Source organism: Neophocaena asiaeorientalis, unplaced genomic scaffold (genome assembly GCF_003031525.2).
Source record: "Neophocaena asiaeorientalis asiaeorientalis breed wild unplaced genomic scaffold, Neophocaena_asiaeorientalis_V1.1 scaffold131, whole genome shotgun sequence".
In the NCBI taxonomy this organism is placed as follows: domain Eukaryota; kingdom Metazoa; phylum Chordata; class Mammalia; order Artiodactyla; family Phocoenidae; genus Neophocaena; species Neophocaena asiaeorientalis.
The window spans coordinates 1,210,679-1,236,286 of NW_020173201.1; the positions used below are offsets into that span (position 1 = coordinate 1,210,679).

Here is a 25,608-nt window from a genome sequence, read left to right on the forward strand (position 1 = left end):
CCCCCTCCCTCTCTGCTCCATCCTCTCTGCCCCCCACCTTTGCTCACCCCTCTGCCCGCCACGCCCTCTTCTCTGCTCTCCCTCCTCTCTCAGTCCCCCATTCTCTCTCCTGCTCTTCTAGTCTATATTTCCTGTCCCCAGCCCATCTCCTCAAAATACCCTGATGGGGACTTTCTGATTTCTCTGTTTCTAGCTTCTAGGACTTTAAACATAGTGTAATCTTACACGTAGCTGTCAAAAGGCCTTGATGCTGGTGGAGAAAGTATAAGGGAGGGAAGGTGGTGGTTCGAGTTTAAATAAGGAAAATAAGTGTAATGAGAAAACAATTTTATTTAAATTTTCTAAGAATACAGATTTCTTCTCATATTTCTCCGTAATCTCTATAGAGCCTAGCATTGTGCCTAACACAAAAAGAATACTAAGTAGATATTGGTGGAATAAGTCAATGAATGAATTGAATGAACAAATACTGAAACAAAATGTGGTTTTATTTCATTTGAGCACATGCAGCCACAGTGTCAAATGAACCAGAGAGCAGACATGCCCCTCTTTAGAGAATCTTGAAAATCCTCTAGTGAAAGGACATATTCACTAACAATTAGCAGAAGCATTATTAAAATGTAAATGCTGCTGCTAAGGTTTGCCCTCTTCCATGGGCTAACATTTCCCTTGTTTACATTACTAATTTTCTTGACAAACCCTCTTTTACAAATACAGGTAGAATCCTCACTCCACAAGTTATGTACACAAAGCCGCGGACTCTGCACACGTCCCATGGTGACACTGGATTACTTTCCCCATCCTCTCCCACCCTCCCTGCAAGTCTGTCACATACCCTCTCTGCTCAGCTAGGTCGGTCTGGTCCTCTCAGCCCTCTGATCACCTTCACATACTCTCCTCTGCTCTTGTCTGCCCTGCCCTCTCTCCATCACTGAAACGGTCTTTATTGAGCACCTACTATGGGCAAAGCCTCATACCGGGAAACACATCCAGGAGAAGACACAGCCCCCAAAACAAGTGGCTTTCCAGCTCCCTCACATTCCACCTCCTCCAGACCCCTTTCCTCATCATTTTCCAGAACATACATTGTCTATACCGGGACTTTTGGCAGTTAAGCTTTCCAATCTCATTTTCTGTCTGCTCCATGTAGATGGCTCTTGATTTCTTAATAAGATTGACCGTAGTAGTACTGAAAAGCCTTTCTTCCTGTTCCCCACAACACGTCTGGCCTTCTGCTGGGCATATACTTGAGAATGACTTGTGGAGCTGAATTAAGTTGGTCACAACAGATTTTCTGTCACAGACAATCCTATGCAGCATTTTTTCCCCTCTGATTCCGGTTTACACAGAGTCATTCTGCCAAAGAAAACCTCCACTGGATGCTCTTTGCACCGCGGTCCAGGAGGGAAAGAACTGACATCCAACCGACCCACTAACATTGCTTTATTCCACCGCCACTGGGGAGAAACCCACCTCCCTTTCATGCTCTCCCTCCTCCCCCAGACGGCTCAAAGAACCTAATCATCACCTTCTGAATCCTCGTCACCCTCCACCCCCTCCGCAAATGCACATACCACCTCAAACACTGAACCACAACTCAGAGTGTTCAAGTTCAAGAGTTAAGAAGAACTAGCAATTGACTCATTTCTCCTTGATTTCAAAGAGCTGCGGGTTCTCTAGGGCCGCCCTGACACCCCTTATGTGGGCCTGTTCCTGAAGCCAGGGCAGTCCAAGGGGATTCCTACTTGCCTAACCAAACTGAACAGGGGACCATAAATTACACGGCCTTGATGTGTGACCTTGAGCCAATAAGTCATTTTACTGCCTTGGGCTCAGGATCCTGCAGCTACAAAGTGAGGGACTGCTCCTGCACAGGTTCTCCATGGACCCCTGAGCACTCACATTCCCTGACTCGAATTTCTTTCTCCCTCCTGGGCTCCCTCCCCAGCACAACTTGCTCAGAAAACAACACCAGCCCCAATAAGTCCTCTGCCACCCGCTCAGCTCTTCTATTGCCAGGATAAAAGGTGGAAGGGGGCTTCCCTTCCCTGGTGGCGCAGTGGCTGGGGGTCCGCCTGCTGATGCAGGGGACGCGGGTTCGTGCCCCGGTCCGGGAGGATCCCTCATGCCGCGGAGCGGCTGGGCCCGTGAGCCGTGGCTGCTGGGCCTTTTCTTCCGGAGCCTGTGCTCCGCAGCGGGAGAGGCCACAGCAGTGAGAGGCCCGCGTACTGCAAAAAAAAAAAAAAAGTGGAAGGATGCTACCTTTTTATTAAGTTCCAGGCTGAGAAAAGCTCGTGAAACCTGCTAGTTCACGCAAGATGGAAAGACACTCCCAGTAAAAGGGCAAACAAGCCCCAGGGGCTCTCAGCTGTCCTGTGAAGATAAAACTACTCCAAACACTTTGGATGCTTGATTTCTGCAGCTCCTATGGATCCTCAAGCCATATATCATCTCAGAGCAGAGCAGTAAGTAGATAATGAGGGGCCTCTAAAAGGCAATGCCGGTTTTGGTATTCTGTGGATTCCTCCTTTGGATGACACGCAGGGATGGCACACAAGTTCCCATTGGCCTTTCCTTGGAGAATTCACTTTCAGAGGAGGAGAAAATGCTGTTTTAAGCACAATTGCCTTCTAAGGAGAGTGGCTCTTAATAAATAGGAAATCCTTTGGGCCCAAGGAGTACCTTGATGGGTTTGAATATGAAAAATGGACTGGGAAAAAAGTGTGGGAAGAGAGCCTGGGGCAGAGCTGAATTGCTCTGCATAACTAATAAGAAGAATTGGAAATTGTGAGGAGAGCCCAGGAAGGAGGGGATGAGAAAAAGAGGGAGGTCATCAGAATGGGTAAGTCTGGAGTTCTCTGTGGGTGGAGCGGCCAGTCAAAAAAATCCCAAGGTGTCCAGAACTTGGATGTCTTATTTCCAGTATGTTGTTGTAACCTGTTGCGATTAAAAAAAAAAAACAAACCATCTTCCTCTCATGTCAGCTGTAAAATCTCCTCTACAAATTTCCTTGTGTGAACAGGATTTTTTGTTTATTTGTTTGTGTTGGTAGAACCCAGGGATGAGATTCAAGTTCAGGTGTGAGTCAGATGTGGAACAGAATAACAGAAAGACCAGAGCCACGAAATAAGAAAGAAGGAGTTAGAAGCCAGGGGTAAATAGAAGAAAATAACCCCCAAAGAATCTGGAGAAATCACTGGACATTCACAGTGTATTGGATTGGCTATTCAAGCTCATCTTTTCTAGATATCGATGGGAAGGAAGAGTCCACGCATGTGATTGGGGGCAGGCGAGGGTGGATGCATGCGTACACAGGACTGGAGAAGAATGAAAAGACTGAGAGGGAACGTTTGACCAGGTCTGGGCTCAGACCCGGGAAGCCCGGCTAACAATGACCTGCACCCCCTCCCCCCCCACCCCCAGAATCTGAGGGCTCTTCCCTGAAGAAGCTGAGCAGGTAGAGTCTTGGCTGCTGGTTGGGAAATGAAAAGTCTTCATCAGGAGAAGAGGCAGCTGCTAGCTGCGAGGGGTTGTGGATGTGCACGTCCAGTGCTCTCTAAGGTGAGGGAAACTGACCAGGTGAGTTTGAACAGATGAGGGATGAATTTCTCTTGATGGTTCAATGCGTTTACATAGAATATTTGGAAACGTCTAAAAACCATGGTACCTCAAGGTGGAAGACAGCTTTCCTTTATAAATACAGCCCCTGTGAAAGCTATTAGAGTATATGAATATACATTAGGAAAAACTGCACCAAGAAAGGGAGAGAGCAGGGTTGGATGGTGGGAAAGAACCAATTTCCTGGCAACGAAAATATAATCCTATAGAAAAATGGATGCTAGCCATGGAAATGGACCCTTCGATAGATTGTAATCTGGGAAGAAAAGCGAACGAGGAGGAGTCCAGCACAACCTCAGACATACCCCTCTGGCCTCTTTGGCTTCCACCTTTCCATGTTTTGTGAATTCAGTTTCATTCATTTTTTCCATGTATATTTACTGAACACCCCATACAAATCAGGCATTTTTCTCGATGCTAAGGATACAGAGATGAAACAGACAAAGCCCTGCTCCTATAGACTTAAGTCAGACAATAAACAAGGGAAAGTACATGAATGAATGAGATCATTTTAGATACCGCTAGCCTATGAGTAAACTAAAGTGCAGAACCGTGATGGAGAATGACGTGGTGTAGGGACTTCTTTAGAGAGAGGCCTTTCTGAGGAAAGCTCATTTGAGCTAAAATATGGGCAATGAGAAGGAGCCAGCCTTGAGAAGATGCTGGAGAAAGGCATCCTGAGCAGTGGGAAGGGAGTGCAAAGGGCCTGGGGAGAACAGAAGGGCCTGAAGCCGGAGGAGCATGTCTGGAGGTGGGGGGAGATGGGCAGGCAGGAAGCCCAGGGGCAGGTCCTGCGGGCCCTTGAAAGCCACAATGAGGAAAGTCAAAGTGGGCAGCCATCTGGTACACTGTTGTGGAGAGGAGCCTCTTTCCTGAGCTGGGAGGCCATTTCTCCAAGGAGAGAAACATGGATGAGCAGGCTCAGCCCACAGGGAGACAGCTCCAGGAGCGGTGCTTACAGCGAAGAGCCACCAGATGGCTCCGTGAGAAGACTGCCCAGCGCCTTCTCCTGCCGTTGCTGACGCCTTTCCTGTCTAAGGTAGAAAAGCACTTTTTCCCACCAAGCAAAAGCTTCCTTAACAAACAGTCACTTTGCCTTTTTTTTTTTTTTTTTTAAACAAAAGGAACGAAGAGTAACCAGTACAATAGTGTGGTCCGGGTGATTTTCTATCTTTGCATCCTACTGGCTGAAAGAGGCAACTCCTACTGCCCAGGGCGCTCCTCAATGATTCATTCCCAAGCTCCCACTTTTTCAAAGCACTGTGCCCACCCCAGCTAGTTAGGTCGCTTTCCATTCCAGAGAGACAACCCTAGAAAAAAAAGGAATGCTTGTAGCCCAGGCTGCAGGCCAAACTCCAACTCTTCAAGAAGCAGATTTGCCCAGGAAGTAATGGTTCTAGGACTTAAGGACCTCGGGTCATGGCGTGTAAGAGAATGTGGGGCTAGAGGGGACAGAGGAGCAGAATGAAAAGGACAGGCAGGATATTTGCTATTTTCACCAAGATTTCCTTGCAATGGTATGCTCTTTTAAATAAAGGCAAGAATTGCTCCAGACCTCCTAACAAGCACCAGCCCTAGAAACAGAGTTGTTCTATGTGAGTGAAGAGGCGTCAGTGACCAGCATGCAGGTGGCACCAGGAAGCAGAGGTCTGCAGGAATTATCAGTGAGTCAGCTGAATCCAGCAAGGAGCCACGGGGCTCAGGAGCCTCTCAGGAGCTCTGAGGGATTGAAAGGGAATAAATAGTCAGCCTCTGGCTCTAATCTAAAGTTGACATGGGAATTCTTACTCAATGAAATTCTTTTTTTTTTTCTCCATCTGTTGGGACTAGCCTGTCCCTCCTTTGAATTCCAGTGGTCCTTGATACATAGTAGAGTCCTCTACATAGTAGAGTTTGACCTATGTCCCTCAATAGATGGGGAGCTCCCTAAGTCCGGCCCACACATCATCCACATTTGTGTCCCCTAGCACCTCCCACAGAAACTGGGAGATAGATAGATATAGATATTGATATAGATATAGATAGAAAGAGAGAGAATTTGTTTGACAATATTGTTCTCACCTCTGCTCTCCACCTCTCCCTGACACAGGTACACACACACACACACACACACACACATTTAAAGGTGATATGTGTCATGAACTAGCAACTCATTTTCACAACTCCCATTGCAGCAAATTCAAGGTAAAGAAGTGATCCTGGGACATGAAGCTGTATGATGACTTTTCTATCTGCCTGACCAAAAAAAAAAAAACAGCCAGGAAGGGCTCTTGATGAACTGCTTTCAGCAGAGAGGAAGAGAAGCCTGCTGTGCTAGGCCATCATGTTTTCATGAACGGTCACGAGTGCCTTTTCTCCAGCAACATCTGGAAGGACACTCCTCTAAGTACAGCTCGCAAACTGTCACTGTTGAAGAAATGTTCTTCCTGCCCCTGCTTTGCTGGCAGTACAGGGTGTTTTGGGCAAGATTGGCACCCAGAAGAACCTTGCGTGGTGACTTTAAGAACCACAGCTGGCTAAATCTTCCTGTGGCATTGCTCTGATCACATATTCCCACAAGACACATGGCTTCCAATTGCCGACACATTCAGTCAGAATTCATTGGCCTGGAAGTCAGACCATCTCAGCTTAAACCTCCTCTTCCCCGGGAAAACTCCCCTGGATTCCCTCACACCCAGTAGCACCCACCATCACATTTCCATAGCACTCTGAACTTCCAGCCCTTCCACACCCTGATAACTGCTTAATTGAATTTGAGTTATATATTAATTTAATGTCACCAGAGCAAGACTTCTGAGCCTGGTGTGTATAGACACCAGGTCTTTTTGTTCAAGCACTCAAAGTAGTGGCTGGCACCAAGTAAGTCCTCATGAATATTTATGACTCATTCAGCAACTGGCTGACTTGATACTCTGGTCCCAACTTACCTTCTTGGCCTCATCTCCTGATTCCTCCAGACCCACACTTATGTTCCCTCTAAATCCAGTATTCCCTGACATCTCTCTTTAATTTCCTATCTCTGTGACTTTGTTCATGCAATTCCTTCTTCTTGGATAATGGATATTATTTCCATCCCATTTAAAAACAATCAGAATCAGAGAAGACAGAATATCAGAATATTTTTTACTGAGATATAATTTCACATAGTATAAAATTCACCAGTGATTTTTACTATATTCACAACCACCACCACTAATTCCAGAATATTTCCATCACACCAAAAAGAAACCTGGTACCCTTTAGTCATCACTCCCCATTCTCCTCCTTCCCCAGCTTCTGTCAATCTCTAATCCACTTTTTTTTTTTTGCGGTACGCAGGCCTCTCACTGTTGTGGCCTCTCCCGTTGCGAAGCACAGGCTCCGGACGTGCAGGCTCAGCGGCCAAGGCTCATGGGCCCAGCCGCTCCGCGGCATGTGGGATCTTCCCGGACCGGGGCACGAACCCGTGTCCCCTGCATCGGCAGGCGGACTCGCAACCACTGCGCCACCAGGGAAGCCCTAATCCACTTTTTGTCTCAATGGATTTACCCATTCTAGATATTTCATTTAAATGAAATCATACAATATGTGGCCTTTTGTGTCCAACTTCTTTCGCTTAGCATAATATTTTCAGGTTTATGCATATTGTAGCATGGATCAGTACTTCATTCCTCTTTATGGCCGAATAATACATGTTCCATTGTATAACTACACTACATTTTATCTATTCACCCATCAGCTGATGAACATTTGGGTTGTTTACACTTTGGGGCTGTTATGAATACTTGTGTAAAAGCTTGTGGACATATGTTTTCAATTATCTTGAGTTTATATCTAGGAGTGGAATTGTTGGGTCATATGGTAACTCTATGTTTAACTTTGTAAGGAACTGTCAAACTGTTTTTCCAAAATGGCTGTACCATTTCGTACATTCACCTGCAATGTATGAAGATTGCAATTTCTCTGCATCCTTGCCAACACATTATTATCTGTTGTTGTTGATGGTGATGATTATTGCCCAAACCAGTGGATATGAAGTAGTATCTCACTGTGCTTTTGATTTGCATTTCCCTGGTGACGAACGATGTTGAGTATTTTTTCATGTGCTTATTGGCTATTTGTTTATTTTATTTGGAGAAATGTTTATTCAAGTCCTTTGCCATTGTTAATTGGGTTATTTGTGTTTTCACTGTTGAGTTGTAAGAATTCTTTATATGTTCTGGATACAAGATCCTTATCAGATCTTTGCAATATGATTTGCAAATATTTTCTACCATTCTGTGGGTTGTCTTTTCACTTCCTTGGTAGTGTCTTTGAAGCACAAAAGTTGAATTTTAATAAGGTCCAATTTATTCTTTGGTTTCTTGTGCTTTATAGTACCTAAGAAATCATTCTAATCCAAGGTTACAAAGATATGCATTTTAGGAGGTGTTTTTTTCTTTTAAGAGTTTTATACTTTTAGCTCTTATATTTAGGTCTTTGATCAATTTTGAGTTACCTTTTGTAGATATATGGTGTGAGGTAGAGGGTCCAGACTAATTCTTTCACTTGTGGATATCCAGTTATCTCAGGACCATTTTTTTAAAAGATTATTCGTTCCCTTCTGAATTATCTTGGAAAGGAGAAAGGAGAAACATTTTTTAAATAATCCTGATCTAAGAGTCTGCCATGGTAAAGACAACTACCACCACAGTCTGAGGTATGGTAGTCAGGAACGCAGAGATTGACTGGGTTATTTTAGGCAGAACCTACTATGTAAAAATTCCATAAGCACCCTCTCATTCCACCTCTTTCTATATATACCAGTGGTTCTTAACCTTGTTTAGGATAAATAATCCAATGAAATTGTGGACTGTTGCATACACATAATATTCTGCTTTAAATATTAAGGAGCTCAGCCCACAAAGCCCATCCACAGACCCCAAGCAAGGAATCCCTGCTCTACTCACTTTCCCACAAAGTTCATCAACTGCTGAGGCTCTAGCCAACACCCCACAATGCAGCTGACTCACTATGTTTTTGTTTATTTGCCCGTGTGTATTCCTACCCTCTCCTTTGAACTACACATTTCCACCTAACTCCTAGATGTGCGCACCACGTCCCTGGGCATCTGAAATTCAGCACACTCAACTCGTCATCTTCCTTCCCCCAGCCCAGCTCATACCCCAACTTCCCCTTTTCTGGTCACAGAACCATTCTTCCCATCACCCAGCCTCAAATCTCAAAGTCACCTTCATTTCTTGTTCCCCTCACCACCCCTCCTCCACCATCCAATCCGTGTCCAGGTTTGCATAATTGTTCCTTCATCCTGACCACCTATCATCCCCTGCCTGGTTGATGCAGTAAATGCCTCTGGCCTTGCTTGCTTCTTCCTTTTTTTTTCCTTCCAGTTTTGTTGAGATATAGTTGACACACAGCACTGTGCTAAGTTCAAGGTGTGCAGCATTATGACTTGACTTACGTACATCATGAAATGATTATCACAGTAAGTTTAGTGAACATCCATCATCTCATATAGATACAAAATTAAAGAAATAGAAAAAACACGTTTTGCTTGTGACAAGAACTCAGGATTTACCCTAACAACTCTCATATATGACATATAAATATATGTTATTTATATTAATCATGCTATACATGCTTACTTATCTTATAATTATAATTATTTTTGTTCAAAAATATGCTTCGATCCATGGTAGTCCTTTGTCGCTCCAGTCAACAATGATTGGCTAAAGGGCACAAGAGCTTAAATAAGTCACATGTAAGAATGACTCTCAGTCTTCAAGGTGGGGCTAGAATTAATAAATAGATTTTTACTCAGGTAAAAATAAAGACATAGGGACATAGAGATAGAACCCCTGCCCTCAGGGAGCTTACAATTCTAATTACTAAGATCAGGACCCACTCTACCCACAGCAGCTTGTTCACTGGCCTGGAGGCCTGTGAGTTCTTGAGGAAGTGCCTATGTTAGGGTTCTTTAGCCTCTGAGTTTAGGGGAGGCCCATTTCTCCAACATACTATTCCCCTCCCAGATGGCAATGACATGGAGGCCTATGGAAGTGGCTTTGGAGTTTGATCACTTCTACCACTGTCTGGAATCTCATAATCCTCAAACTTCCCTTTGACATGAACTAAACATGGTTCAGTTCTGCTTTCTCTCTGTCTCAAAATTACTTCGGGATGGGGAAAGGGAGTGATTATAAATAATTGTAATGTGTTCTTTTGCAACAAGAGCGTAGCGATACAAACTATTTCAGCTATTGCAACCTGCATTGGACCACAAGTACTATTTTAATTTAATACTTGCATTTATGCAGCATTTTTGGATTTACAGTATTCTTTCACATACATCCTACGAGGTAAGAATTATTGCTGTCAGTTTATAGATGAAGAAACTAAACCCCTGAGAGTTTGTGTGATTTATCCAAGATCACACAGCTAATGAGGTGCTTTGTCCTGGAACTTTGGGGAGGCTCTTTAAAAAGGAATAGACAGTGGAGGTGGGAAAGAGACACCTTTTGCCTTTCTCTCTTCTTCCTACTTCTTACCTGGAATTCAGACATTACAGCTATAATTCACGGAGCCATATTGTAACTTGAACTTGGAAGCCAGGCAAAATGAATGGCAAGGCAGAAAAACAGAAGCAGCCTTGGCCACTGACGTCTTCTTACAACATCAGACCAGCCCCAAACAGCCTTCTATTGGCTTTTTTTTTTTTTCCTTTTAATGTGTTTAAGATACTATAGTTGGGTCTCTGTTTCTAGTAGGTATAAGCTTGCTTAGGTGCCAGACAGCATTATCTATAATTGCGCAAAGCTGTTAACAATCACCAGTAGGGACATGGTTTAGCAAATGATGTTACATCGTTATAATTGTGCCTGGGAGCCATTCTCTCCCCATTCCTAAGAGGAACCCCTACTATCCTTTCCCACGTAAGGCATTAAAATGACAATTATACAGAATATATGTGCAAATTCCTAAGATGTACCTAAATAGCATATACCCTATGATTGAAATCATGCAAAATATCTGTATATGAAAAGACTAAAATCTAATATATGACATAAATATATGAAATAAATTTTCTAATATATGAAAATAGAAATTTAAGTGGACAGAATCATGGTTGATTTTTTAATCCTATTTTCAAAATTGTCTTTAATATTGTTGCCTTATCCTTTGAATCAGAGCATTAAAGGATTTTTTTAAAGTACTACGTTCTCCAAATCATCACCTTTGTTATTTAGTTACTACTAAACATATTTTTTTTTGCCCAGGAGACATAAGAAAATATAGCTATTGAGTATATGAGGCTGTCTATCCCTATGATGATACGCATTTTAGTAATAGGAAGAATTATAATTCATGTTCACATTCTTAAAACAAAACTAGAGAAGCAAGGGCATCTCCTTGAATTGCGTAAATTCCTAAGGTTACCTGAAGAGGGCCCCAGGGTGAGCGGGCATATTCTTTAGGCCTGTGGTGGGATCACATTACACAGGACTGACCTCGCCAGGCCACAGTTCTATTTCTTCAATCAAGAGCATGTGGGAAATGCGACTCGTTTCTAACGTCTGTCCTTTAATCTCAATTTTTTACTTCCCTTTAGTATAAACACTCATTGGGGATAATTCAGGGTTCTCTAGACCCGCTCTCTTGGTTCGATGGTGTTTCCGATTTCCTCAGAGAACATTATACTTGACACTTGTTTCCTTTCTGAATTCTTTGTTCTATGTCATGCAGCTTCTCATGGGATTTATTCTCGCCCTGTTCCATATAAAGCTGCAGGTGGTATCGGGCAATCCATTTTGTTGGAGGATATGCCAAGCTTACCTGAGCATTTGAGTCAGAGAAAGGTGAGGAGGTAAGGAGGGGTGGAGGGAAGTGGGCATACACTTGTTGACCACATCGAGTGTGCTACACACCATCTTTTTCCTGAGACTTTACTTACATTCTCAGGTTGACTCCTTCACAGGACACATTATGGAATTATTATCTCTAATGTACAAATGAGAAAGTTGAGGCTTTTAAAATTAACCAACTAGTCAAGTACACACGGTTAGGAAATGGCTGCAAAAACAGGTGAGTTCAGCTGTTTCACCCCAAAGTCAGTGGTCTTTCCATTATGCTTGCAATGGACTCCTTAGCCAGCCAAGTGCACTAGAAACTTTCAGTATATTTTCTAGTTTAGATTACTGACTATTTACGTAAGGAAACACACTGTATTTAGGTAAAAGGAAGAAAGCTGCTTAGCCATAGGAGGCAGCACGACACAGGGACTCACAGACTATCGCTGATGCCCAATTGTCAGGTTTGAATACAGACCTTGCCACTGCGCGAACTTGGGCAAGTTTCTTAACCTCTCTGTGCCTTGGGCTCTTTATCTGTAAAATGGGAATAAGAATATCACTACTTATAAAGTTGTTATGAGAATCGAAAGAGAAGGTAGTTAGAACATACATAAAAAACTACCTTCTGCAGAAGGCTAGCTCTGAGGGATACCGGAGGAGGGAGGCAAAAGCAACAAGAGGAACAGGTAGATTCTAGTCCAAAAGTTTGAGGAGTGTGGCAGCTGTGCCGCTCTTGGATATTTACAATGTCGGGTAATTAATCCAAATCCTACATTACAGAACTAGGATTTACTTTGCGTGGCTACTCTTTCTCCAAGTGTATGTGAACGCAGTACCCCATGACACCTAACCCTGGAACAAGTCTTCTCACTTTGGGGAAGGCTGCTTTAGGAGAGCAGGTATCTGGCACTCAGCAACTTCTCCCCTCCCACAAACCCAGTGCAACAATCAAGGGGACTTGAGAATGCTCTGATCCTGCTACATCTTTTTGCTTGGTGTTTTAAAGACTCAAGTGGATTGTTCCATTGGTAATTTGCATGTCGTTCCCACGATTACATTTTGAACTAGATGAGTAATATTTAGAAGTAGAAGGCTTTCCACTTCTAGTTCCTCTCCTTGTATGTGATGTAGGCAGTTAATTAACCTGTCTGGGTTGAGTCTTGCTTTCTACCAGGTGCAGAACCATTCATCAAATGAATAATTGCTACATCTTTTCAAATATAGCCAATTGCATTTCGCTAGAAATGTCTTGTCCAACCTCCTCTCCCACCCCGCCCCCCAAAATCCCAAGAATAATTAACAAATTCAACAATAAAACATATTTACTTACAATTAGAAAACAAAAGACTGAGTATGTCATTCTGCCTGCATGGGTGTCCCACCAGCCTTTGAACCTCTGTTAAATAGTAGCCTACGAGGATTTAGCTGAAAACCAGAAGACTGGATACTAAAGTTGCACGTGACATAAGTACATAGGAAAAATGGCTACATCTCTAAAAGGACATATTTTCTACTTTAGCTAGAAGAAGGTGCCCCGGAGAAAATAATAAAGTGATTTAATCATGAACAATTGGACCAGGCCTGACTCTGCACTGGCAGATTTCATGAAACAGTAAAAAAAAAAAAAAAAAAAAAAAAAAAAAAAAAAAATTAAAGTTCATTAATTAAGGTTACCAACATTTGGTTTTGTCAAATTAAAATAAAGAAATGTTATTATCTACCAGCACCACATTTCAGTAAAGAGACATTTTACTAATATAGAAATAAGAGGCACTTAATTTTAGAATAAAAGACAGTTCTTAAAATTGAATAAATTTAGTGATGTGAAAACCTCACTACTTTGCCTTACTTTTCTCACTTCCTCATGTATCCATGAACTCTATCCCATACTGACACCAGTCCAGGGAATAGTATTTGGGAATGACTGCTCTAGTGAAAAGTCTTCTTCTGACTCATTCATGTGACCTGGGGCAAATCACTCTGCTCCCCTGAGGGTCAGTGATCATCCATGAAATGGAAATAATGTGTGTCCTACCTCACAGGACTGTGGTCAAAGACACAGTAACAATACGCAAAATGGCTTTAGAAAAGGTGAAGAATTATACAAATGTTCCGGGTTGTTATTCTTTCTCAACTTAAGTTATACACTTATTCCCAAACTCCTGGGATTAGACGATTTCACTATAAAATTATTCATTTCAGAGACACAGCAAATGCCAGACGCTAACACATTTTCTCCACTAAGAATATAAAACATGAATTGATAGTTTACTGTGAATACTAGGAACACCATTCAAATATCGTCCAGTATTAAGGGATATTTGTTTAGGTCCATCCTTAGACTCTGGGCAGATTCCATCTAAACCAAGTCACATGAATGGGAGTTGCCACCATTTTAAAGATTTCAACAGAAGTTTCACAGACTCAAGATTCAACACTTCACAGACAACATATTTTATTCATCTCTGTATCCACAGAACTGGGAACAATGCCGGGAACATAATGGGGGCTCAGTGAATGCTGAATAAATGAATAAACCTAGAATCTGGGCCCTGAGAAAGCATTTTTCAGTTTATTGCCCTAGTGTCCTCACCAATAAACTGGGAAGAAAACTACTAGCCTAACTCCTGGGATGGTTTCAAATATTTTGTATTAAAAACAACTAAAAAAAGTATATGGCTGATGGGAATGTAAAATGGTACAGCCACTTTGGACAAACAGTTTGGCAGGTCCTTAAAAACTTAAACAGTAGAATTACCACATGACCCAATATTTCCACTCCTAGATATATACCCGAGAGAACTGAAAACATACATTCAAACAATAAGTTGTAAACAAATGTTCATATCAGCGTTATTCATAGCAACCAAAAAGTGTAAATGACCCACATGTCCATCAGATGGTGAATGGATAAACAAAATGTGGTATATCCATATAATGGAATATCATTTGGCAATGAAAAAAAATGAAGTACTGTTACATGCTACAACCTTGGAAACATTATGCTAAGTGAAAAAAGCCAGACACAACAGACCCCATATTGTATGATTTCATTATATGAAATGTCCAGGACAGACAAATCCATAGAGACAAAAAATAGATTAGTGGTTGACAGGGGATGAGGGTGTGGGGATGAAAACTGCTAGTGGGTATGGCGCTTCTTTTTGGGGTGATGGAAATGTTCTGGAATTAGATACTGGTGATAATTATACAACATAATGACTATACTAAAAACCACTGAAGTGCACATTTTTTAAAAATAGTCGTGACTTTTTTTTTGAATTTAATTTTATTTATTTTTTTATACAGCAGATTCTTATTAATTATCCATTTTATACACATCAGTGTATACATGTCAATCCCAATCTCCCAATTCATCACACCACCAACTCATGACTTTTATGTTATGTTAATTATATCTCGATGTAAAAATATATAAATATAACAGGCTGTAAGAAACAGGAATGTTAGGAGTGATGAGGGGAATTATATTTTCTCGAATCAGCCTTAAAGAAATTAGTTCCCAGTTATGTTTTCTCTGCTTTAAAAAGGGTCCTCATCTGCCAGAACTATTTATTTAAACTTGTGTCAGTAAATTTATTCCTTTCACAGCACCTGGTAGATAATACGCACTCAACACATGGTGGATGAATGAACGTATATGAGAACCCCACATTCAGTTTCCTAATAGACAAGATTTTTAAAAAAATACGTTACCTTAGGACATAGCAGGAAAGCCTGGCAGACTTTGCTCCCCAAATCAGAAAGAATCAGTATAGTAGCCCAACTCAAAACTGAATAAGCACCAGGATCCTTGACCAGAGGGATCTTGAAGCTAAAGAAGTTCAAGAGAGTTTTACTCAATGAATGATTTGAAGCAGGAATACCCGAACTTTGAGATGCCATCAGTTATATCAAGTAAAATCTTAAAATCTAAAAGTTTTCAAAATAAAATTAACTGGACTTCCTTACATGGTTAAAGTTAATGTATTCTCTATATTTAGGCAAAGAAGAGAATAGCAGGGAGCAGGCTAATTATAGCCAGGAATAGAAACTCCAAAAAGATTTGGCATAACAATAATGAAAAGGCTCAATCAGCTGAGACTTGATCAGTCCTCGTGAATAGTTCCAATGGCCCAGTGAATTGTGTTTCTAATGGATACCTGAGCTGGGACTGCTCGGTTCCGGCACTTCATAACCCATATAAACTGAATCCTTCATTTACAGAGGAGGAAAACAAGAACCAGGGACACAAAGGGACCAGTCTGAGACCATCCTGCTCGTTAGGGTCCGAGATGAGCTTAGAACCCAAACTTCTTGATTTCTGGTTTTGTCTTTTCCCACTGCTGAAATTCCATACATTGTGTTGTTCTCAAACCACATGGGACACGCTGAGAAAATTTTGGAATTTTAATGCGGCGAAGGTGACCATAATGGGTTTCCTCCAGAATCACAAATTTTATAAATACCGTAAGTGAAGGTTTGGCCCAGGTTCAAAAGAAAAAAGTATTTCCTACTTGCCCATAGGCTCCTCACCCTGGCCTAGATGCTTGGAACTATTTGAAAAGTTGCCATTCTTCCCATAAATTTAGCTATCCCCTTCAGGTGGGCAAATCCATCCTTGGGCACACAACTTCAGTGAATGCCACTCATTCTTCGAGTTGGTGAAGGGGTGGGAAAAAGCCAACTTTGACTTCAGGCTTTGCCAAGAACAAGTCATATAATTTATAGCAGAACTAAGGAAGGTATAATCTGCAAATTGGCTGTGTATTTACTTTTCTAAGACATAAGTGAAGTGTTCTTGGGAGGTAACACCACATGGCAAAGTGTAAGCCCTTTTGGAGGCAGGGGGATAAAGAAACAAGTTCATGAGAAGAAACTGCAGAAGCCAACATGGAGGGCAGTGGTTGGTTTTGCCTGCCCAGTCCCCAATTCACCTTCTTTTGATAAAAGTGCCCTAGTTGCCCTTTGAAGAATACCCACCCCTCTTGGTCCATAAAATTTGGACAGAACTAAAATTTGCGCCCCCCTCAACCCCCATCAACTCAAAGGGTGGTCGTGTGGCTGAGACTTGAGCAGTCAGAATATTCTATCCCCCACAAGTTGTGATGGGATCAAGGATGGCCATGTGAAAAAGCCAAGCCATTGAAACTCTACTGCTGAACTTCAGCGATGTTTTGGGAAAGAAGGCTCTCTTGTCGCTTAAATCACCAACTGTGAGATGCCACCAGAGGCTACCACACGGATTGCCTCACAGTAGGTGAAGGCAACACAGAGCAGAGCACAGCCAAGAGACGGTGATCAAGAGCAAGACGGGCAAGAAGGAAACCCAGTGGAAACCTGTATCCCGCCTACCTGGAGAGAGAGATACCTCTGGGCTTCAATCACATCGTCTTTTTGCTTACCCCAACTTAAGTTCGGTTTCTGCCATTTGCAATGGAGACGGACAATACCACGCAGTAGTGAAACCGCAAAGTGCAGAAACCAAAGTGTGGGTCCTGGTTCAGCCATTTTCCAGTTATGAGACCTTAAGCAAGCTGCATAATCTCTCTGTGTTGCAGTTTTCTCGTCAACAAAATGGGGGCAATAATATGGGCTGCTGGAAGCAATGAGTCAATAGCCTTTGCAAAGCACTTGCTAGAGTTACTGCTGTGTTGTTCATGTCCAACAAATGTGAGCTATAACTTTTAATGAACAAACTATAATGAAAACAACCCAATGCCTGCTACCACAAGTTTAAACTTACTACAATATTATTTCATTTTCACTAAGCTTCACTAGCACACGAGGGAAACTTGGCCTTTAAGTAGTTTATCAGAAGGAGGCACAGAAATGGACCTAAATATCATTTTTATCCTATTTTCTCATGTTTCTAAAGAATTTGAAATAACATGGAAAAAATGCTTGTGGTAGCATACTCAGAGAATAAAGACTGCTATAATATAGCCCATGTTCTTTTTGGCGACTATATTCAAAAGAAAAAAGCAACACAAAATCTTTAAACCTGTGCATCAAAAATCCTGGGAGAAGTTGCAATAAAACAAGAGAATGAGATTGATATTACAATTAATACCTGATATTTAGATTTTTTGTCTTCTATTTTTCTCTGTTTTCCAAGTATGTCAGTGAGCATTGACTGTACTTCTGCTTTGAAGTTTTCACTGGCTGTGTGTTCCACAACCACATCATTAGGCTTTTAGAATGTTGGTTTAAGAAATGGAGAATCGCAGACTATTAGATGTGAAAGAAACAACAGAGACCATTTTATGCGACTCTCTCATCTTACAGAATGGAAAAACTTATCCAAGATCAAATAGCTAGACACTGGCAACACTGAAATTACTGCCTAACATTCCTACTAATTCAGAAAACTCCTTGAGGGAGATACTGTTGACTGGACCACATCACCTAGGTTAATTCTACTTATCTTTCATGGCCTCATTTAAATATTACTTCCTCCAAAAACCTTTCCCTGGGCATCAACTAGAAGGAATCCTCCCAACTTTTAATTCCCAGAGCACCTGGTTTTTACTTTTATTATTGCAATTATTATTCTACAAGTGTGTATGTCTTTTTTATTAGTCAGTAAGTTCTTTGAAAGAGGATTTGTGTCTTTTTTCCTATCTGTACCTTGAGCATGTGACACCATGCTTTGGCACACAGTAACCACTTGATAAATGGCTACTGAAAAACAGGCTATTGTATTGCTTTAGGACCTACTGAACCCAACTGGCTTAGTTTGGGAATAGGACTGAATTGCATAGACAAAGTCATCATCATAGAATCCTTCCTGGGTATTAGGAAGACGGTAGTCCTAGCCGCATTGCGTTATGACTAGTTTTGGCCATAAGACAGTAAGCAGAAGTGACATGTGTCACTTCCGTGCTCCAACAGTGAAAAGCCCTTGTGAGATCCTTCAGTTATACGTCCCCTTATCTCAGCATCCCCAAAGCCACATGCTAAGAAGAAGGGGCCATAAAAGGAAGCAGTCATCACATGGAGGAGAGCTACACTTCAGAGTCACTGGACTTGGATCAGGCTTTGTAAGAGTGAGGAAGATGTCTTTGTTACAGGTCACCAAGATGTGAAGGTTACTTTGTTGTTGCAATATAGTCTAGCTGGATAATAGCCAGACTAAAACGCAGATGTTGTGGCAGGGATTGCTGGTGGTAACTCATTATTTCTATATTTCTTACTAACTGAATCTTGGGTAATATGCCTAATCTGAAAAATTACGTTACATCACATTACATCACATTATATTACGTTATATTATATATCAGCTCGGGGTGGCCAATGGGATATAAGTAAAAGTCATTAATAAGATTTTCAAGAAGTCCTCCCTTATTTCCTGATAAGAACTCATATGTAATGACTGGAGCTTCAGCAGCCTTCTTAAATCATGAGGAGTCCTTAACAGTAGAAGTCACAAACTAAGGGTGGTGGGGCAGAAAGACAGAATGAACCTGGTTTTCTGATGGCACTGTGGAGTTGCTGTACTAAGCAAAGACTGCCCTACCTCTGTGCTTTTGTTTAAGAGAATCACATGCTTATATGTTTAAGCACTGTAGCTAGATCTTTGTTACTAGCAAACAGAAGTAATTCTTAATTGGTGCAGCCCTTATGTCACGTATTCCAAAATAACATCCTTGTACTGAACAGTATGCAAGAAGGTAGCAAAGAAGCACTGTTTAACACCAAACCCAAGTTAGGGAAGAATGGCATTCTATTCCATTTTGCTTTGATCTTCTGAGGAACAGAAAAAAAAATGACCTCTCATTAAATCTTTTTTTTTTTTTTTTTTTTTTTTTTGGCTGCGTTGGGTCTTCGTCGCTGCACACAGGTTTTCTCTAGTTGCGATGAGCGGGGGTTACTCTTTGTTGTGGTGAGCGGGCTTTTCATTGCAGTGGCTTCTCTTGTTGCAGAGCACGGGCTCTAGGTGCGTAGGCCTCAGTAGTTGTGGCACGGGGGCTCAGTAGTTGTGGCTTGAAGGCCCTGGAGCGCAGGCTCAGTAGTTGTGGTGCATGGGCTTAGTTGCTCTGCAGCATGTGGGATCTTCCCAGACCAGGGCTCGAACCCATGTGCCCTGCATTGGCAGGTGGATTCTAAACCACTGTGCCACCAGGGAAGTGCTAAATCTTGTATCTTTTTTTAAAATGCTTTTTTCACATTAGCAAATTCTGAAGGAAGCATAATCAAAATTACACTTTCCCAACATAATCATAAGTATCTTAACTGTGAAAATATGTGAAGGATGAGGTTTAGTCAATTTTTTAAATGAAAAAATATTTCAAACGTAAAAATGACTTGATATTTCACATTAATAAGAAAAATTTTAAATGGGAGGCATTCTTCTGGGGGAAGCTGACTTTTGAGAGACTAGAAGAATTTAAGCATTGGAGATTTTAAAAGCTGGTACAGTGAAGCTTTTTTTTTTTTTTTTTTCGGTACGCGGGCCTCTCACTGTTGTGGCCTCTCCCATTGCAGAGCACAGGCTCCAGACGCGCAGGCTCAGCGGCCATGGCTCATGGGCCCAGCCACTCCGCGGCATGTGGGATCTTCCCGGACCGGGGCACGAACCCGTGTACCCTGCATTGGCAGGTGGACTCTCAACCACTGCGCCACCAGGGAAGCATTTTTTGTTCTTCTTATCACTAGTGATTCTCTCAGGGACTCATTCACATTTAATAAAGTTTCATTATGTATGTGTCTGCTGTTACTTTAATAAGAACTGACATAAAAATTACAACTGACTCCAAAGCAAAGACTTAATATTCAGAATCACCAAGAACTTCTTTTCTGCATTTCTTTCTGGACCAAAATGTTAGCTCACTTCATCTCAGCTACGCATGCCTCTCAAAATCTGGATTTTTATAAAACAAAACAAAAACAGTTTTTTTAAATTATGCAACCGCTATCCCCATCAAAGTTGCTTATTCAAATTGACACTAAAAACCATAAAATCTGTCCCTCTGGTAATGGGTACAAACTGCATCTTTCTAAGTTCTCTGACTCTGCTTTTTATAAGATTAGGAGACGTTCCTCACCCTTCCTGACCAATGGGGAATCTGAAATGGCCAGTATTTCCAACATCAGGCATTTCAGGCCACCTGAACTAGTGACAACTATAAACACAGGGCAAGGAACATGTGCCCAGAAGAAAAGATTTCATTATCTGCCTTTAAATATAGCAGAGCAGAGTATTCCTTTCCAGTGTGAAATTTCTCAGGAAGTCTTTCACCCACCAGTTTTCCTAGAAAACATTGTAATGCATGTGCCCTTTTACACCCTATCTTCCCAGTTGTCCAGAGCTGGGCTTTCAGGATAGAATGGGAGTATGACCAAGCAGCAGTTATTTTAAATCTTCTTTTACTGAATATGACAAAACATCTTTTCAGTTGGAACTGCATTGGTTCTTAAATAATCCTTATTTCAATACAAAGCTTTTTAGACGACAAAGGTTATGAGTCCCAGCATTCATCTAAAAATTGGGAAGCCTTGGGTGGCCTTAATAGTTTTTACACCCAACACTGGATTGCATAGAAGGGTTAAAAGTTAAGAATAAAAACAGAAAGGCCTGAATTCCACTGACTACAGCTGCTACCAGCTGTGTGAACTTGGGCAAGTTACTAAATCTCTCTTAGCCTCCGTTTCTTCACATGTAACATGGAGGAGATAGCTCCTACCTTACGTGGTTACTGTGAGGGTTGAACAAGACGATGCAAATAAAGCATTGAACACAATGACCAGCACATAGTAAGCACTCAATAAACATTAGCTATTGCTAAAGTATTCCTCTTTCTCTTTAGCTGACAACTCTGGGAAGAATCACTGAAGGACAAATCCAGAAATTCTTGGAATTAGTGCCAGACACAGATACTAACTGGGGCCTCTGTGGGTTTTGGCCATTCTGAGCAGCAGCACTTGGTCCAAGTGGGTAAGCCAGGCACACAGCCGGCAGATCTGGGCTCTAAGATCCACCCGCAGGAATTTTAAACTACATTTGGCAAACCGATGCCTATTCTGCGTCTACATCTACCATGCCGCCCAGAGTGACTAAATCCTTTACAATAAACTGTTCCAGATTGCAACCTTTTTTCCCCTACCAGGCATGCATAAAAATGAATCCATATGTGTATACGAAGTAGCAGTTCCAAAAATAATGGTGACTTAAAATACTGTGAGACTATGTGAGAGAAGAAATTGTCCTGAAGTAGGATGGTTAGGGAAGCCTTCACTAAGGAAATGAGATTTGATCTGGGTTTTGAAGGATGAATAGGAGTTAGATATGTGGATTAGAGAGAGAGGAGGCCTCGAGTACAGTAGAGCACGACAAAGCTACAGAGACAGCAATGAGAAAGTGGGGACAGTGGGCAATGAACAGAGCTGAGAGGCTGTGTAGGGAAATGTGGGGATGGGACAGGAGGCCAGCTTGTGATGAAATAAAGAGCTGAGGACCACTGAATAAGAAAGGGACCTGATAGGGTCATATTTATCTTTGTGTCCACAGAACAGTGCCTGGCACAGAGCAGTGCTCAGTAAATACCTGTGAGTGAATCAGTGGATTCGGGTTCAAAAGCTTTTGCATTAAAATTTTTCCCTTGGACAACATCCTAAAATTATGTTAAGCACTTCACACAGTATTTCGTGAAAAACTGAGATTCAGAAAACAAGATTTTACGGCTGGTATCATGCTGGTACTCTATGTGAAAGCTTTCCCAAGGGCTGGTGTAGAGCCTCGTGCCTCAAAAAACATCTACGTCAGGGTGGCCTGGGCATAGGGTCCAGGGAACTGCATTCTAATTTGCCCAACAAGTCATTCTGATGCTTGCTGGAGTTTAAGAATCACTAGCATAGGGGAAAGGGAAGCTTCTAGATCGCCTACCTTCGCCGCTTTTGACCCACTGCAGCAGAAGGCAACCTAAGATAAGCGGTTAAATGTGAGAACCCTGGAGCTGGACTGGCTCGGTTCAAATCCCAGCTCTTACTAGCTACCTGTGCTTGGGCAAGTCATTTCACTTCCAAGGCATTAAATCTCTCCAATATTCCCCTATGTAAAATAGAGGAATAATAATAGTACCACTTCATGGGGTTCCTATGAGGATTATGGGCGTTACCATAACATAGAACAGAGTTTTTCCACTTTGTCTCTATGACAGTTGGGTAGGATAATTCTTCGTTGTGGACCTGTCCTGTGCATGTAGGACATTTGGCAGCCTCCTGGGCCTCTACCCAGTCAATGCTGATGCATCCTCCTCCCACTGGTGACAATCGAAAATGTCCCCAGATATTGCCAAATGTGCTCTGGAGGGCAAAATCACCCTGGGTTGAGAACCACTGACATAGAACAGTGCTATCTCCTGAGCATTTGCCAGAAGTGATGTTGATATTTGATGGAACATCCATTGGCTCCATAATTCTCCCAACAACCCAGAAAGTTAGGTACTATCTCCAGCTTTATAAGGGGTCAGAGGGGTAAATACTTGCCTAAATCACTCAGCCAGTGAATTGTGGGGAGGAGCTCCAGTCAAGGTCAGCCTGACGGTCAGTCCCCAGCTCTTTCTGAGCTGCTAATCAGGGCTTCACAAGGCGGCTGATGGGGCAACGCCCCTGTCACACTTTTCTCTAATGTCAGAAAGAAATCGCAGACACTGGCACCCTGTACGAGCATCATAGGAATGCACCTTTCTCCTACCCCGAATCCTGAAAGTCTGCCATCTGTGGATTTCGTCCATGTCAGTCAAGGGGTAAACTCCAGTTCACAGGAGCTAACACCTCCCACTCACCTCGCTGTCTGGGTTAGGGCCCTGTTCCATCTGTTACAGGCGGTCACGCCCCACTGCCCGCCCCCCCAGTCCTCTTTGTCTCCTGTGAACGTTCCCTCCTGGGACTGGATGCTTCCACACTTCTGTTTCCGTTACGTAAACACAGGAATGGCATGCAGAGGTGCACTCTATGGGCACGGTTTCTCAAACGAATGAACGGCCTCCTTGTCCACCAACTCTGAGATACATCAGGGTTGGCGTCTGCCTCACTCTGATGTTCTATGAGCTTACGGAAGGTACTACAGGCTTCCAGGGGTTCATCCAACTGGCTTTTCTAAACCTGACCAGCACATGGAAGATTCAGGTGAAGTGTCTGAGTCCTTTAAGCAGGCGTTTCGGCTGAGAATGTTTAAAGAATGCCCAGCCAATATTGTGCTGAAAAAATCAGGGAGCACCCAGAACAAATAGCTTTAACTCTCAAGGATGCCTTCCCCTTCTAGTTAACTACGTTTCAATCTATTTCATCATTTACGATTGAAGAGCTCTGGCGTTGGTGTCAGATGGATGTGGGTTGGAATCCCTGCCCCACCACTCACTAGCTATGTGATTTTGGAGCAGCATGTCTCACTCCTCTGAGCCTCAATTCCTTCATCTGTAAAATGGGAATCTGAATGACTACATCACAGTGTTGTTGTGAGGTTAACGTGCATGGAAATACCTAAAATGTTTGAGGCAGTGTCTGGTATACAGTGAGCACTACTATTGGTCATAATGTTTGTATTGTCTTTCACAATCAGAAAGAATTATTTCATTGTAATAGGATGTCAAAATAGAAATGTACCCAAGACAAATTTCAAAGGGAGGTACTAGATAAAATGCACACGACGAGTTCAAAAGAGTGTTGCTATTCACTACCTGCACCACTAAGTTCATTGCTATTATAAGAACACTAGAGACGTGCGCCACACCATGCAGAGATAATCTGCAAATGACAGTTGGACTGTGCTGACACTGGGTAGCGGGGAGAAAAAAGGCAGAAAGAGAAGATTACAGACCCAGATTTCACACGGAGCCCAGGCAGCCGGCGAGAGAAAGGTGTGAGGTGTGATATGTGACCTAGTGCTTCCTGCCACAAAGCTGAGAACCCATTTTCAACAAGCTCTGCGGGCACGGCACCCACAGTCTCCCCTTCTTACCCCCATACTGGACTCTCAGACGCTGTCGCCTGGAGTTGCAACAGGTAACTTGGTCAATTCTTCCTCTTAGAGCCGGTCTCCTAAAGCCTCGGTATTACAGGTCATGTAGAGTGCAGCCCCTCAGGAGCTGTGAAATAGAAACTTTCAAAAGATAAGCTCACGTTGAACTGCACAACTTGTGTCATTTCATAATTCTAAGCTTTCATAACCTGCATTTCCTGGGTGTAGCTGGCATGACGAAAGTGCCATGTAATTTGTTCAACACGGTGCTAGGAAGGACTCAACAAGGTTCTTAGGCGAATTGAGTCAATCTCTGAAGAATACACCGAGCTTGATTTGGAATCAGTTTTAAAAAGCAGGGGTTGGGCTTCCCTGGTGGCGCAGTGGTTGAGAGTCCGCCTGCCGATGCAGGGGACACGGGTTCGTGCCCCGGTCTGGGAGGATCCCACATGCCGCAGTGTGGCTGGGCCTGTGAGCTATGGCCGCTGAGCCTGCGCGTCCGGAGCCTGTGCTCCGCAACGGGAGAGGCCACAACAGTAAGAGGACCACGTACCGCAAAAAAAAAAAAAAAAAAAAAAAGAAAAGAAAAGAAAGCAGGGGTTGCCTTTCACGTCCTCGAATATTCCCTTGACTCTCCACCTCCTCCACCTTGCTATCCCCTCCCAGGGTGCCCTACACCCACCTGCCTCGGAGGACCCGCTCCTATTTCCTATAGCTGGGGACACTTGACTATCTCCTATCTTCCATCTCTCTTGTATCTTCAATCAGATTATTTCCCCCATGACCTGGAAAAAGAGCTCAGATCTCCTCTATTCTAAAAGTAAAATTAAGGGGGAAAAAACTACCAGGAAGACTTCCTCAGCCCTACCCTACCCTCAAGTACATCTAATTTCTCATCTTTAATCCTTAATCTTTAATTTTCTCATCTTTAACCAGTGATTCACGAATGCTGCTCTGTGGATTGGCTTCGTTTGAGCCACCTGTGGAAACTCAGTTTCATAGGCACAACCACTAAAGATTGACTCACAAGGTCTGACGTGGGGCAGAGGAATTTGTATTTTTCAGGTTTCCTCCAAATGATGAGGCTGTTCAGCCAAGTTTTAAAACCACTGGTTTATCCTCACTGTATTTATTTCATCACCACCCACTCCAAGCACCCGCCAAGCCGACCTGATCACAATCGGTTTCTCAGGAGTCGGC

At 42.6% G+C, this 25,608-nt stretch overlaps 1 long non-coding RNA gene across 6 annotated transcripts in view; it reads right to left on the reverse strand.

The window, feature by feature from the left end:
- Positions 1–24,777, reverse strand: part of LOC112399585 (uncharacterized) — a 443,663-nt gene extending 418,886 nt beyond the window's left edge. For all 6 annotated transcript variants that reach the window (XR_003003259.1, XR_003003260.1, XR_003003255.1 and 3 more), the window contains exon 1: positions 24,409–24,777. This is a non-coding gene — a long non-coding RNA (uncharacterized LOC112399585). The remainder of the gene's footprint in view (positions 1–24,408) is intronic.
- Positions 24,778–25,608: the final 831 nt, after the last annotated feature.